A 13,972-nucleotide genomic window follows, 5' to 3' on the forward strand; every position below is an offset into this window, starting at 1 on the left:
TTTTTTGAAGAAAATACATTATGTTATTAATAAAAAATACTGAAAACGATGAAAAAATTTTTTATTTAACACCCGTTAGCGATGGTTTGCTAGGATTGAAAGCTTATAAATAGCACGTTCAGAAATGATACCCGAATGATTGTTATGCGTTACGAGTTTTTCCATCCTTGGCCACATCCATAAATTACGTAACGCAAAAACCCAATTTTTAGACCCCCACCCCCTACATGTAACGAAACGTAACGCCAATGCCTACCCCTTTCCATAAAAATGACGTAACGCTGTAGAAGAATTTGCCTGAATAAAATGCTAATTTTTGGAGAGTCGTCTCAGAGATTTTTCGTTACGTAACGCTGATATTACCTCCCCCTCCCCTATGTAACCAATCGTAACGCTCAAGAATACTCCCCCTTCTGAACTTCTGAAGTGTTAATTGGGAAAGATACAAAACTCATATGAGAGAAATTTCAATAATGAGCTTGATTTGCAAAACGAAGTAAATATTGATTCCGCTTTGAAAGCTATAAAATGTGCAATTGTTGATGCCAGGAATTATTCTGTTCCAAAGGCTCAAGTGAAATTTGATTCACCAATAATTGACGAAAATCTTCAACTTCTAATTCGTTTGAAAAATGTCCGCAGACGTCAATATCAACGTTCTCGTGACCCTGTTTTTAAAACTATTTATAAAGATTTACAGAAAGAGATTAAACATAGATTTACTCTTCTGAGAAATCAAAATTTTGAGACTAAAGTTGAAAAATTGAAACCATATTCAAAACCATTTTGGAAGCTGTCGAAGATTCTTAAGAAACCTTCAAAGCCTATTCCAGTTTTAAAAGATGGTGAACGTTTTCTTGTATCCAATGAACAAAAGGCTCAAAGACTTGCTCAGCAGTTTGAGAGTGTTCATAACTCAAATTTGAATTTTGTGAGTCCAATTGAAAATGAAGTCACACGTCAATTTGATTTAATTTCTTCCCAGAATTTTTTACCTGCAGAAATAATTGAAACTAACTTGAATGAGATTAAATCAATCATTAAAAATTTCAAAAATATGAAAGCACCTGGTGACGATGGAATCTTTAATATATTAATCAAACATCTCCCTGAGAGTACAATGGAATTTTTAGTGAAAATTTTCAATCGCTGCTTTAAAATTGCATATTTTCCCAAATTATGGAAAAATGCAAAAATTACTCCTATTTTAAAACCGGATAAGAACCCAGCTGAAGTTTTAAGTTACCGACCAATCAGTTTGCTTTCTTCAATAAGTAAACTGTTTGAGAGAACTATTCTTAACCGAATGATGTCACACATCAACGAAAATTCAATTTTTGCAAATGAACAGTTTGGATTTCGCCATGGGCATTCCACAACTCATCAATTGCTCAGAGTTACTAATATGATACGAGCTAACAAATCTGAAGGTTATTCCACTGGAGCTGCTCTTTTAGACATAGAAAAAGCATTCGACAGTGTTTGGCATAAAGCTTTGATTGCGAAATTGCAAACTTTTAATTTTCCAATTTTCCTAATCAAAATTTTGAAAAATTATCTTACTGATTGAACTCTGCAGGTTGTTTATCAGAGTTCAAAATCTGATTGATTTCCTGTCAGAGCAGGAGTGCCTCAAGGTTCAGTCTTGGGCCCAGTCCTGTATAACATATTCACTTCAGATCTTCCAGATTTGCCTCCAGGCTGCACAAAGTCATTGTTTTGCGATGACACAAGCATTTCCGTAAAAGGAAAAAGCCTTCGTGTCATATGCAGTCGATTGCAGAAAAGTTTAGATATTTTTTCTTCCTATTTGCAAACGTGGAAAATCTCTCCCAATGCTTCTAAAACTCAAATGATAATTTTTCCTCATAAGCCTAGGGCTTCTTTCCTCAAGCCAAACAATAATCACGTTGTCAAGATGAATGGGGTTATTTTAAGTTGGTCTGACAAGGTTAAGTACTTGGGACTTATTTACGGTAAAAAACTTATTTTCAAAGAGCACATTGAGAGTATACAAGCCAAGTGCATCAAATATACGAGATGTTTATATCCTCTCATTAACAGGAATTCCAAACTTTGTTTAAAGAACAAACCTTTGATTTACAAACAAATTTTTAGACCAGCAATGCTTGTGGCTGTACCGATCTGGTCAAGTTGCTGTTCAACAAGGAAGAAAACGCTCCAAAGGATTCAGAATAAAATTCTGAAAATGATTTTGAAGCGTCCTCCTTGGTTTGGTACACTCGAATTACATTGACTTACTGGTGTTGAACCATTAGAAGCTATGTCAAATAAAATTATTAACAATTTTCGGCAAAAATCGTTGCAATCCTCAATTGCTACGATAAGCTCTCTTTGTAGTCAATAAGTTAGCATTTAAGTTAGTTGTAAGTTTACTTTCCTTTCTTGACAAGTAGGTTTAAATCCCTACGAATGATAAGTCCTAATTGCGAAAGCAATCAAATCCTAACAATTAAAATTACAAATTACTAACAGTGTTGAGAAGTCACCATTTGTGATTGGACACACATACTCATTATTTACTAATATTTATCATAAATACTTAAGCTACTAACAAATCCCCCTATTAAAAGAAAAAAAAAAAACTTCTGAAGTAACCTAGTGTAGGTTGTAGGTCTTGTTGAGTGTAACATTCGCTCATACTAGAAATTTTCCAAACACCCCCAAAATCTGAAGTTATGGTCAAAATACGATTTTTTGGACCTCAGTGCATACATATTTCTTCAACTCAGTCATTTTTGCACCGATTTTCAATATTTTAGCAGTTTTGGAAAGAAGATAAACAGAGCTTTCAAAAAATATACAGATTTGTACTAATATCACTGAAACATGTTGAGTTATTTGGGTATAAATATAATATTTTAACCATTTCTACGCAAGTTTTGAAACAAACTTGAAATTTACCACCTGTTTTCGTGATAAAGATACTACAAATACACTAAAATTTTGAAGGTATATTCAATGACGAATCATTCAAAAGTAGTTTTGTGAAAATCGGTGAATATTTAGCTGAGTTATATATTTTTTTATAAAAACCAGTTATTTTGGCTTTTATCGTACAATTATTTCACGGTACTACAAATGGAGAAAAAATGCAAGAACTTTTTAGGTGACATAGTGTAAGTTGTAAGACTTGTTTAGTGTAACATTCGCTCATACTAGAAATTTTCCAAACACCTCTAAAATTTGAAGTTATGGTCAAAATACGGTTTTTGGAATTCAGCGCATACTTTTTTTTAACTCAGTCATTTAAATATTTCAGCAGTTTTAGAAAGAGAATAAACATAATTTTTCAAATATTCACAGATTTGTACCAATATCACCAAAACATGTTGAGTTATTTGAGTTTAAATCTAAATTTTTAGATTTTTTCACGCATTTTTTCTTGCTTGTCTGAACACGACTAATCTTCAATAGCCGTGCGGAAGAAAATTATAGTTACTGAAACTTCTGTTCCAAAATCAATGTTCTTGCTGACCATTAATTTTGATGAGCCGATAACTTTATCAAAAAACTAAACCTTTTTCATATTTCAAAACTAAACCTATTTTTAAAACTAAACCTTTTTCATATTTCAGTTCAGTTTACTACACAAGTTTCATTTTCAGTCCTAGCTTGATCTTAATGTACCAACCAGCATTTTGACTGATATCGCCTGTTTCTTGGAATATGAAAGTCATCGTTGGCAGTTCTCGGTAAGAAAAATGAACTCCAGCAAACTAGAAAATCAACCAATGCGGATGGCATTTTTGTAACACTATTTTATCTGAAAAAAAAATATTTTTGAAAATATTCAACGAGAAAATTTCGCGTTCACCACACATGTTAGTGAGGAAAATCGAATAAGCCATTGAGACCAAGGCAATCTTTTTGGTAGCTTATCTAGATATTGAGGGAGCACTTGATAATGTATCTCACCATCAATACACTTTCAACAGTGTACATTTTTTCTTAAAAGGATTTATTTACTATCTATAGCTTTGCCGAAGACATCATGCCAATCGAACGAATTATTCTGGCTCTCCCTGGTTTGAAATATAAAGAAAATTTGTGTCAGCTATTCCAAATATTGATTTTAACTTCAAAAATTTTTCGACGGGAATTCTAACATTCAGTTCCTAATATTTTTGCAAAATTTCATTCGATTCAAAAATAGTCAGTATTTTCGCTCGACTTTTGAGCTGAAGAATGGAGTGTTGTCTTGAAAAGAGTTATTTTTTAATTTTTTCGTTATGCTCTGTGAAATGAGTAGCTTATCCTACAAAAACTGCTTCGTAGTAGAAAAAGAGAAATAAGAAAGATTGGTTACTTTATACAAAGGCAGGAAATTTTAGAATTATTATATGTTTACTTTCATCACAATTAGCAAAAAATGTCATCTTTTTACTTACTAAACAGAATATAGAGTTTGTAACTCGCAATTGAAATATTTGAATATTTTCGCACAAAAAAAAAACAAAAAAAATTAAGTGAATCATATTCAGTAATCATTCCAAGAAAGTTAATGTGGTCGTTTACCTCTCAGTGTTTTTAGAAGAAAACTTTTGAATAAAAACAAGCAGTATGAGCAGTTAAAACAAACTTTCAACTATTAAAAAATAACAAGAGTAAGCTGTGAGCAGTTGCGAAACACGGTCAAGACGCCGAAGATTGAATACAAATCCAACACAAGCATTGACAGTGATCCTGAGTTTCTCCAAAGCAAACATATTAACGAAAGTCAAAGTAATGTCATACGACAAGAAGTAATTTGATTTTCAATTACATTGGATATAATATTGAAGAATGAGACTAACACTAATTTCTCTGTTTATGACTTGAAATATGTCAGCTTCAATTCAGTTCCAAACAGTTTGCCCAAATATTAATGCGATTTCAACCTACGTTTATCAATCTGGCTTCAGCATTCAAATTATTACTGTTTATATAAATTTGAACACAATCAACAAAAAAAAACTATTTGCGAAATGCAAAATGATGTGATGTCTCGGCTTATGTCCAATCACTAAAGATTTGATGCGCATCTCCGTCGTATTGGGCTCAGGGAAAGTGGTATCTGTGCCTGTGGTGAAGGTTATCACGACATAGAGCACGTTGTTTGGTCATGCCCTGTACACCGTGACGCAAGGTCTAAATTAATAGCTTCCCTCCGGGCCGAGGGTAGAGGGCCAGGTGTCCTGTTCGTGATGTCTTGGCAAGTCGTGACCTACCCTACATGTCCCTTATATAAATTTTCCTGAAATCCATCCATGCCCCAGTCTAGTCCCATTCCTTTCCACCCACATTCAACAAAACGGCAAGAACACGTCGTAGACCTCGTTTTTGGAATCAGCAACTGAACCTCACACGAATTCATCAGGACCTGAGAACCCGAGGCCTTCTGTGCCCTGCGGCACACACCATATAGCCACTTGAACACCAGCGAACAACAACATCGAACCATAACCCGCAACTAAACCCCGCACAATACCACCAGGACCCGAGGATTACTGCATATTCATGACAATTCGACGATCATCAGACGACCGTTTAACTACAAAACACTGGTTGAAAATACATGATAGTTTTAAGATAGACTTAATTTCAGCTCGTAGTCGGCAGTAGGGATAAAAAATTTGCTTTAAGATTTTTAGTCATCAGATATAATTGGCGCCGTTAAACAATAAATTGTATTTGTGCCGTGTCAAATGAACGATTTATGAAGAAAAAAAAGCTAAATTAGAGGATTACTGGAAGGTTTTCAATGTATAGACCAAGCCAAATAAGACTTAGAATATACCTTTGAGGTACTTTTGATATAATGAGGACTTCAACGTCTTTTAATACTAGTTGAACGTCCCCGGTGTTGTTCAAGATAAAAGTTTGAAAATTCAAAATTCAAGGTTTGAGTTCAGAAGTCAATAATAATTTATCCATATAGAATTAGGTATTTGGCCTTTGGGTGTCATCCAGGTTTGAATTTCAAAATACTGTCTTAAGTCGATTCTTAGCTTTGGGTTTCACCTAGGCTCGTTCTGGATGATATTTGAGCATTATATGCTATTTACAGAAACCGAGAATTGCCATCTTGGATTCCAATAAACCAAAAGTCATCATATTGGAATTCTAAATAGTGTTTGGAGACGACTTCCAGCCTCTGAGCATCATCCAGGATCCGGAAATGTCCAAATCTCGGAGGTACTCGACCATTTTAAGCTGTTTTCTGAAAAGCGGGAGTCGCCATCTTAGATTTACAAAACGCGTCTGGAGTAAATTTCCGGGCTCTGGGTACCTCTGGATATCTAAGAAAATTATAATTTCTTTGCTACCGCTGTCGATATAGTTATAGGTCGTCGATAAAATACTTATGGGTCGCTAATTTTACGAAACTCAAGCTGTTTTTTTTTTCTTCTCCGTAAGGAGGATATTTGCTAGTTTCTATAATTTAATAAAACATGGTTTAATCAACAATATGAATATCTAAAATATAAATATTGAAAACAAGTTATATTCACTTACGTTAAAACAGCTATGGTAACCAAAAACGACTCTCCGTGAATGAGCCTCATTCCATGATCTTTTAGGTAGCGAAAACCCGACTCACGGCTAAGTGTAACGTGAAATGCATAAATTCGCCAAAATTAAATTCGCGAGAACGTTTTTGCGGAAGATAATTTTTATCGGAAAACGAATCCGGTGGAAAAAACGACATATACTGGATATCCATTTCTCAGAAAGTACCGTGTCGTTATTTTCCGCTAAGTATCGTTTCGTCGAGAATTTTCTAATGTGGATTTCAATTCTGAAAAGCCGTTCATGAAGGCTTTAGAACGACTCTAATAATAACACGTGTATCCAGCTTTGTCACAATTGGATGTTCCAAGAATTTATGTAATTTTCGGTATCTGTAATATTATGTATGCTTATTACTCCACACGAGCTGGTTCACAGACTCAGTGGAGCCTATGGATTGGGATGTATATAAAAATGTTGAATCGATCTCCGTCACATTTACTGCTGCCATTTGTTTTATTGCTTCGGGAGCGCATAAATATCGTCATCGTTCGGAGGTCTGGTCGAATTGATTCGGCCAACACTTTATGATACATACGTAAGGGGCCATCTACAATCCACGTGGACAGCTTTGGGGGAGAGGGTCTGTGTAATGTCCACAGGCCATACAAAATATTTAGAATTTCTTTGAGCAGTTGTTCACGGAGGGTGAGGGAGAGGGGGTAAAAATCGTTGAAAATCTGTCCACGTGGAATGTGGATGGTCCCTAAGGTATTGCTTTTAACCCATTCCTCGTGGGTGATGGTAGCGTATGGCATCACAGAATAACTCAGCTAAAGATGCCTTAAAGATACTACCATGCTTACTCCGTACATTTCTGGATAAACTTCCTTCCATATTGGTATTCCGACTGAAGCGAATGTGCAGTAGTCATCACAGCGAGAGCTTTTAAATTTTAAAGTAGGAAAACACGAGCAGCTGTAACGCAAATTGGCACCATCTACAACTTTCAATAAAATAACAATGACATAAAAAACAACATTATTCCAAGCAATAAATAGGTATATATTTTGTGTCGTTAAGGTCTGAGAAACAACGGAAGAAATCATTAAATATAACACCCAGCTGGATTCGGTTACATGCATGTTATTCTTTGATAGTTAACATTGGTATTCCCACTGCACAACCGTAAAGGAGCGAGAAAAAAAAAGCTACAAAAAACATACGACGTGTTGAAATAGCACGTACACCTTTTATCATTATTACAACTGAAGACCTCTTTATGCGGCTGAAAGATAATAAAATACTCGTCTGCATTCCTTCGAATACTTCATTCCGGTGCGAGCGTGCGAGAGTGAGTGCCTCTCGTGCCTCTCGCAGCATCCGCGTGAAATAAAGAAAAACACCGCTCTCGCTTTTGTGGAGTTTCCTCGCGGAAAAACGCACATTCACCGAGAAAAACTGTTGAATATTGCAACCGCGTGCATGGGGCACTAAAAAACTAGAGAAAGAGCGAGAGCCAAGCGAGAGTATCGAACATGCTCTCCAGCTCCCGGTATGTACCGAAATCCATCTACCGACTGCTGGCTATCACCAGATCGGAACCTTCATTCTCTGGCGTTCGGTGCTGGCGCTGCTGTCGTCGTAGCCTCCGGAATGTGTTTGCCTCCCAGACTAAACGACGACACTTTTCCCGGTTGTCGAGTGTAAACACGGGCCCGTCGCAATTTTTTGGCGTTGACCGTCAATCTTGGCCAGGGTTTTTTCGTCTATGTTGTTGCTGTTTCCACTTCCTGCCGTCGTTCCAGCCAAGGGCAGGTTTTTTTATTTCGAGGATACCCGTTCGTTTGTCAGGATCGAATAACGAAAACAGACGAGGAAAAAATTGGCTGCTTCAAACGATTTTTCATAACAAAGGAATTTTTTATTGGTTGTTCCGGATGAAAATCAATTGCACTTCCTACCGGCTTGAACTGATTGTAAGTCAAAACTATGTTCTGGTGGAACTTATCGCTGTTTTCATATTCTAATTTTGAGATAATATCTTTTTTCTAATATAAATTAAGTTTATTGCTTGCTCTTTGTATGCATGAAACAGATTCAATTTTCTGTATTTATGTCTGATAAAATCTCTAGCTATCATTACAGCAGCTATTACGAATAATATCGAAGATTGCGAAGCTTGGTGAAACCCTCCGGCCATTTCGTTCCAGTCCTTCACCAACTGGCTCAAGATGGGTTCATTTGTGATACCGATGGCGTGACCAGCGCGAGGTTTTCCAAAACCTGCCGCAGAATCTAACAAAACGATATGACAATTAATGCCCATTTAAGAACCAACCACCATTCCGACACGAACGCGGAGCCACAAACACACATTAATCGCCCAATCGCTCATGCAAGCTCACAAACGGTGACGCGGCGTGTAAATCACGGTGCACGCGAGCTCAGCTGCTCCGTCTCCATCTTCGTCATATGTAGCTTTACGAGTGCGAGAGAAATGGAAAGAGATGAGGAATGTAGCATACATGCGTGTATAATAGTAATTCGAATTTGCAACCCGGTGCACTCATTATCGCATATTTTTATGCACTCGCGTCGCCGTACAGCCGCTTCAGCCGGGAATGAAAATGAGCTTCGTGCGTGTCACGAAGCGCATAGGAAGAAGTTGGTTGCTCTTAATTCATAATTCCGCCGCGGCATGGGTGTAGTTTTGGTCCGGCTATGCAGTGGTCTTCAGTAGACTGCAGGTAGTTTCAGCACTGAAACAGAAAACGTACAAACGAGTCCCGCGGACGGAATCCATTTGCGCACCGACGACGGACAATGGTGTTACAATCGTAGCATTAAATAGGTGGAGATTATGGAGAACCGTATGCAGGCCATTTTTAATACGACGAAGGAAAATTCTAATTCAGAACAGATTGGACTAAAAAGATTATAGCTGGTGTGCGGATGCTTTTATTAATTTTTTTTTTTTTTACTTTTTTAAATCCAGTTGTTGCAATTTAAAATAACGTATAAGTGGTATAAACCTTAAATTCACTAGTTAATATCGATTGTTTCGCTGATTCTGTACTAATATATAAGACCATCAACGACGCTGGTTATGGCCTAAATGTTATAATATAGAAAAAAAGAGGAATATTAGTCCGATACTCGTTAAGAGCCACCAAGTGTAGCACTGTGTCTCCTTGAGCAATCATCAATTAGACCTATAAAAAAACCCTGTGCCTCCATCGAATTGTAAGGAGAGAGACGGAGTGGTCAAGTGTAACGGCGACAGAAGACAAGGTGATTGTCAGAGGTCACGCCTCTCATCAAATGTCACCAATAACCTATGTTTAGAATAGACAGCAGATCATTGAAATCACTCGTAAATACAGGAGTGTCCATCGAGAGGGGACCGGTAAGTCCCTCAAAAAACGATGTAAATCACCATCATGAATAATGTCATCAATATTGTAAACAAGATTCTCCATTTGCAAGAGAACTGCTTGTAATCCCATGTGAGAGATCCAAAAGCAAATGAGAAACAGGAATATATCTGCGGAAATCACCTCACAATCATGTAAGTTCACTTTCAATTATGATTCTTCAGCTCCTAAAGCAGGTATTACACGAAGCAAATATTTGCTATTTTTGGTACGGATTTTATTTTGTGCAGAAAACAAAATTCGTACCAAAAACAGCAAATATTCGCTTCGTTTAATACCTGCTTAAGTCAACCAGAAGTAGGAGCAATCATAAAAAAACTTCGTCATGTGTGAAACGATGCAATTCTGCATGCGTCAAATTCGTTCTTTAACTAGACAACTTAGCGGTAGTGTTCGACATCGGAACGAAAACGTTGGGTCAGCGTTCCGGTCCGGTCCGGTCCGGTAAAAAATCGGAACTAGCTCGTTCCGGTCCGATTTGGGTCCGGTCCGATTGGCTTCGTTCCGGTTCCGGTCCGGAGTCCAGAGTTGGCATTTCGCACAGGCGATCCATTGACGTGCAAGAATCGTACGAACAAAGAGGCGACAGAGCATAACTCACCACACCGAGAAAGAGATTTTTTTCTATTAGTGACAAATATGCCGCACGAGAGTGTGCGCTAGTGCTTGATAGACAAAGTGCGAGTGCGTTACATTCTCTTCCAAAAAGTTGCTCTCTTGCGCTCTCGTCTACATTCACCGGTGCGTGGCGCTGTAGCGTACACTGGTGCGAAGAAACATCAGTTGTTAGTCTCTATCTTGTACTTCACAGATTTGACCAGATTGCAGCAATTTTTGTTTAACGCGTTCCAGCGCCAGTCAAAAAATGAACCGATGTGAAGAACACTTGTGTCATGACATGGGCGTAGGCAGGATTTGGATCATGGGGGCAAGCTTTTCAAAATTGGAAAATGGAAGTTATTATTAAAAAAATGAATGATCGATGTACTCAATTCGCTTTTTACGCGGAAGATACGTGACGCATAAAAACTCCACGTACAAAAATCTCGTAAATCCAGAAAAAATAAAGGGCCCCTATTTAAAATACCCGTGAACAAATCGACTAAAGTGTACTAGTACCTACTTAGTGATTCAAAGCTTATTTTCTCTTTTGTACGTAAGAGATGTGATAAGTCGTGTGCGCCGCCGCCATAGGTGATTCTAAATCGGTGCTCCGCCAAGGATATTTTTCGACGCCAATGACTGTGAATGCTAGTTTTCTGTTCATTCTTGCTAATTTTACTGGTGGTTTGTGAAAATTACCAAGTACAGATTATACCTACGCTAGTGTTATTCATGAAAATTTTAATGTGGCATAAGTGGAGAATAAGACATTCTAAATTGGTTTACAACGATTAAGAAATATTTGTTTTATTTACTCACTCTTATCCAATCGCTAAAAAGTATATTTGTATAGCAGGTTCTACTAGATATTGATTCGATAGCCTGTTGATTACAACAACATGAAATTCGATTGCTTAAAAAATGTTTGCAAAATGTTTTCCTCGTAGTAAAGTCTCTTTCTGAACATACTCATTCGGAGCACGAACAAAGAATGGAAAAGCGGAAACGGAAACGGATTCAATCGGGAGAAGAAAAATGAACATTTTTTCAGAGCAAAATTATCTTTAGTAACAAAATAGTGTGGAATCGAAAATAACTTTTGCCAGCCAACGTTTATTAGTTATATCTCAATAACTATGTTAGTCGAGATTCGAGCATACGATGACTTGCTCGATTTCCGGTTTCTGGAATAGATTCAAAAATGGCTGTATACCAGGCCTAGAGACCGGAAATCAATTTCACACGTTATTTTGAAATTCACGGTGGTAACTTCTGGGTCGTCTGATGTCGTTTTGAGATCTCTGGACAGCATCCCTAGGAATCGTATCTATATTACGTGATATTTGGTCGATTTTAGCTGTTTGCCCGATACCGGAAGTGACCATATTCTCGGTCTCTGGACATCGTCCCGATTACGGAAAAACTCATATTCGATGATATTCGGCCAATTTTAGTTTCCTTCCAGATACCGAAAGCCGCCATTTTGGAATTCCAAAACGGCGTCGGGGGTCGTTATCCTGCCTCTAGATTTCACCCCGTTTCAAAAATACCCATATTGGATGGTATGTGACGTTGTATTTTTTAATTGTTTTTATGGCCACCAAAAGCCCCGTTGGAATCTGTTCCGTATGACTATTTTGAGAGCATATCTCCATAACACCCAAAACCATGAATATGTCCTATGAATATAATTTTATAAACTTTGAACCAATAGTAGTAAGATTCCGTTCAAATATTTATAAAATTTTTCCGCTTCGGAACATATCCCCGAAAAATTTCCAGCAATGAGAATATTCTTCCAGAATAAAACTATGAAATTTCGTCTTGTGAAACCTAAAATGGTATTCGGGTACCCCGTCGAGCACATAACTGTTAATGAAATATTTATATATTGAAAATATAAAATAAGAGGTTGGCTTTGCGAAAATAATCTGCCAAAACATGTCTATTTTGTGATTTTAATTAAGTTAGACTAAGCTGTTTTTTCACGAATACATTGCTTATGTCTCATTTCTAGACTCTGTTAACGGTTATGTTCATTTGGATTCCTCCTGGTACATCCGAAAAAAGCATGTATTGAATAAAAAAACACCATTTCAGTAGAAGCTGAAAATCAAGGAATTTCATTTTTGAAGTTGACAAGACACCAGGATTCATGTCTGCTATTACGGCGCGTAAAATGCTAAATAAGAATGTTTTTAGTAAAAAATTATCAACCGGCAATAATGAATTTATTAGTTTGAAATTTCCGTGCAGCTAGCTCTGCAACACTAGAAATCTCACTGGAGCGCGCGCATCGGTGAGTTTATCTTCATTCGCCTTGGTGAATTTGGGAGTAGTTTTCTACGCTGTAGCGCAGCCCAGCGTTGAGAGCTTTTTATTTGTTTTTTTCACACTCATTGTCGCGCACGTACACAGAAAGCGTGGTGAGCACGGACAAAAGAGAAGCGCTCTCGTTACAGTTCGAAGAGTGTGAGGTGAAATTTGAATTTTGAAATTACCGACAACTCTGCTGGAGTCTGGTCCGAAGTCCGGGAATAAAAGTTGCCAGTTTTTTCGAGAGCGTTATTTTAGTAAAAAAATTATTATAAAGACTTTTATGCATGTTGAAAAATGTTTGACTGAATCAATACAATACAAACTAAGCTTTGCAATTTGTTTTTCAATTTTTTTTTTATTTTAAAAACTTTTTAAGCCTTGCTACGGATTTTGGCCTTATTCAAAGTGCTTATTCAAAAATCAAATATAAAAATTCATTTTCCACTAATTCTAAATTGAATTTCAAATATGATTGTGGTTTTTTTTTTATTCAATTTGGAATCTTTTCTAGGGTATCTTTCTCTGATTTCTCGTCAGACTAAAATTTAGCATTTTTTGTAGCTAAATTCCCAACTCTGCGTTCATTTTCTCTTTTAAAACCTAATTTTAAATTGAATTGACTTTAAATTTTTTTATTAAATTGACTTTAAATTTTTTTTTTCTTGTTTCCTGATAACTTGTTCATAGTCATTTTTAGTTGATGAGAGGAAACATTCTAGTTATTTTTCAGAGTTTTTAAAATAATAAGAACATATTTTTTTGACCCCGAATAGAGATAGTTTTTCGCCTTGTCTGAATCTGCAATGCTAGCCGTTTCTGGTAATTTTAAATTTGTTTAGGAATAAATATGAATATAAAGAATAAGTTTATGTATTTTCAACCTAATTATTACCCATTTTCTAGTGTTCACACACTTTTCTTTATTCAGTTTTGAAATTGATTTTAAGTTCATGTTATTAGTTTCTTTCAGGCTTCAATACCATTTTATTGCCACTTAGAAACAATTTTTGCCTTTATGAGCTTAATAAGAAGATTGGTTTGTGATGTCTGATTCCGCGTTCTAGATTTCAGAATTTTCAACAAAAATCGATTTGAAAAAA

The sequence above is a fragment of the Wyeomyia smithii genome, chromosome 1 (assembly GCF_029784165.1).
Source record: "Wyeomyia smithii strain HCP4-BCI-WySm-NY-G18 chromosome 1, ASM2978416v1, whole genome shotgun sequence".
NCBI lineage: Eukaryota > Metazoa > Arthropoda > Insecta > Diptera > Culicidae > Wyeomyia > Wyeomyia smithii.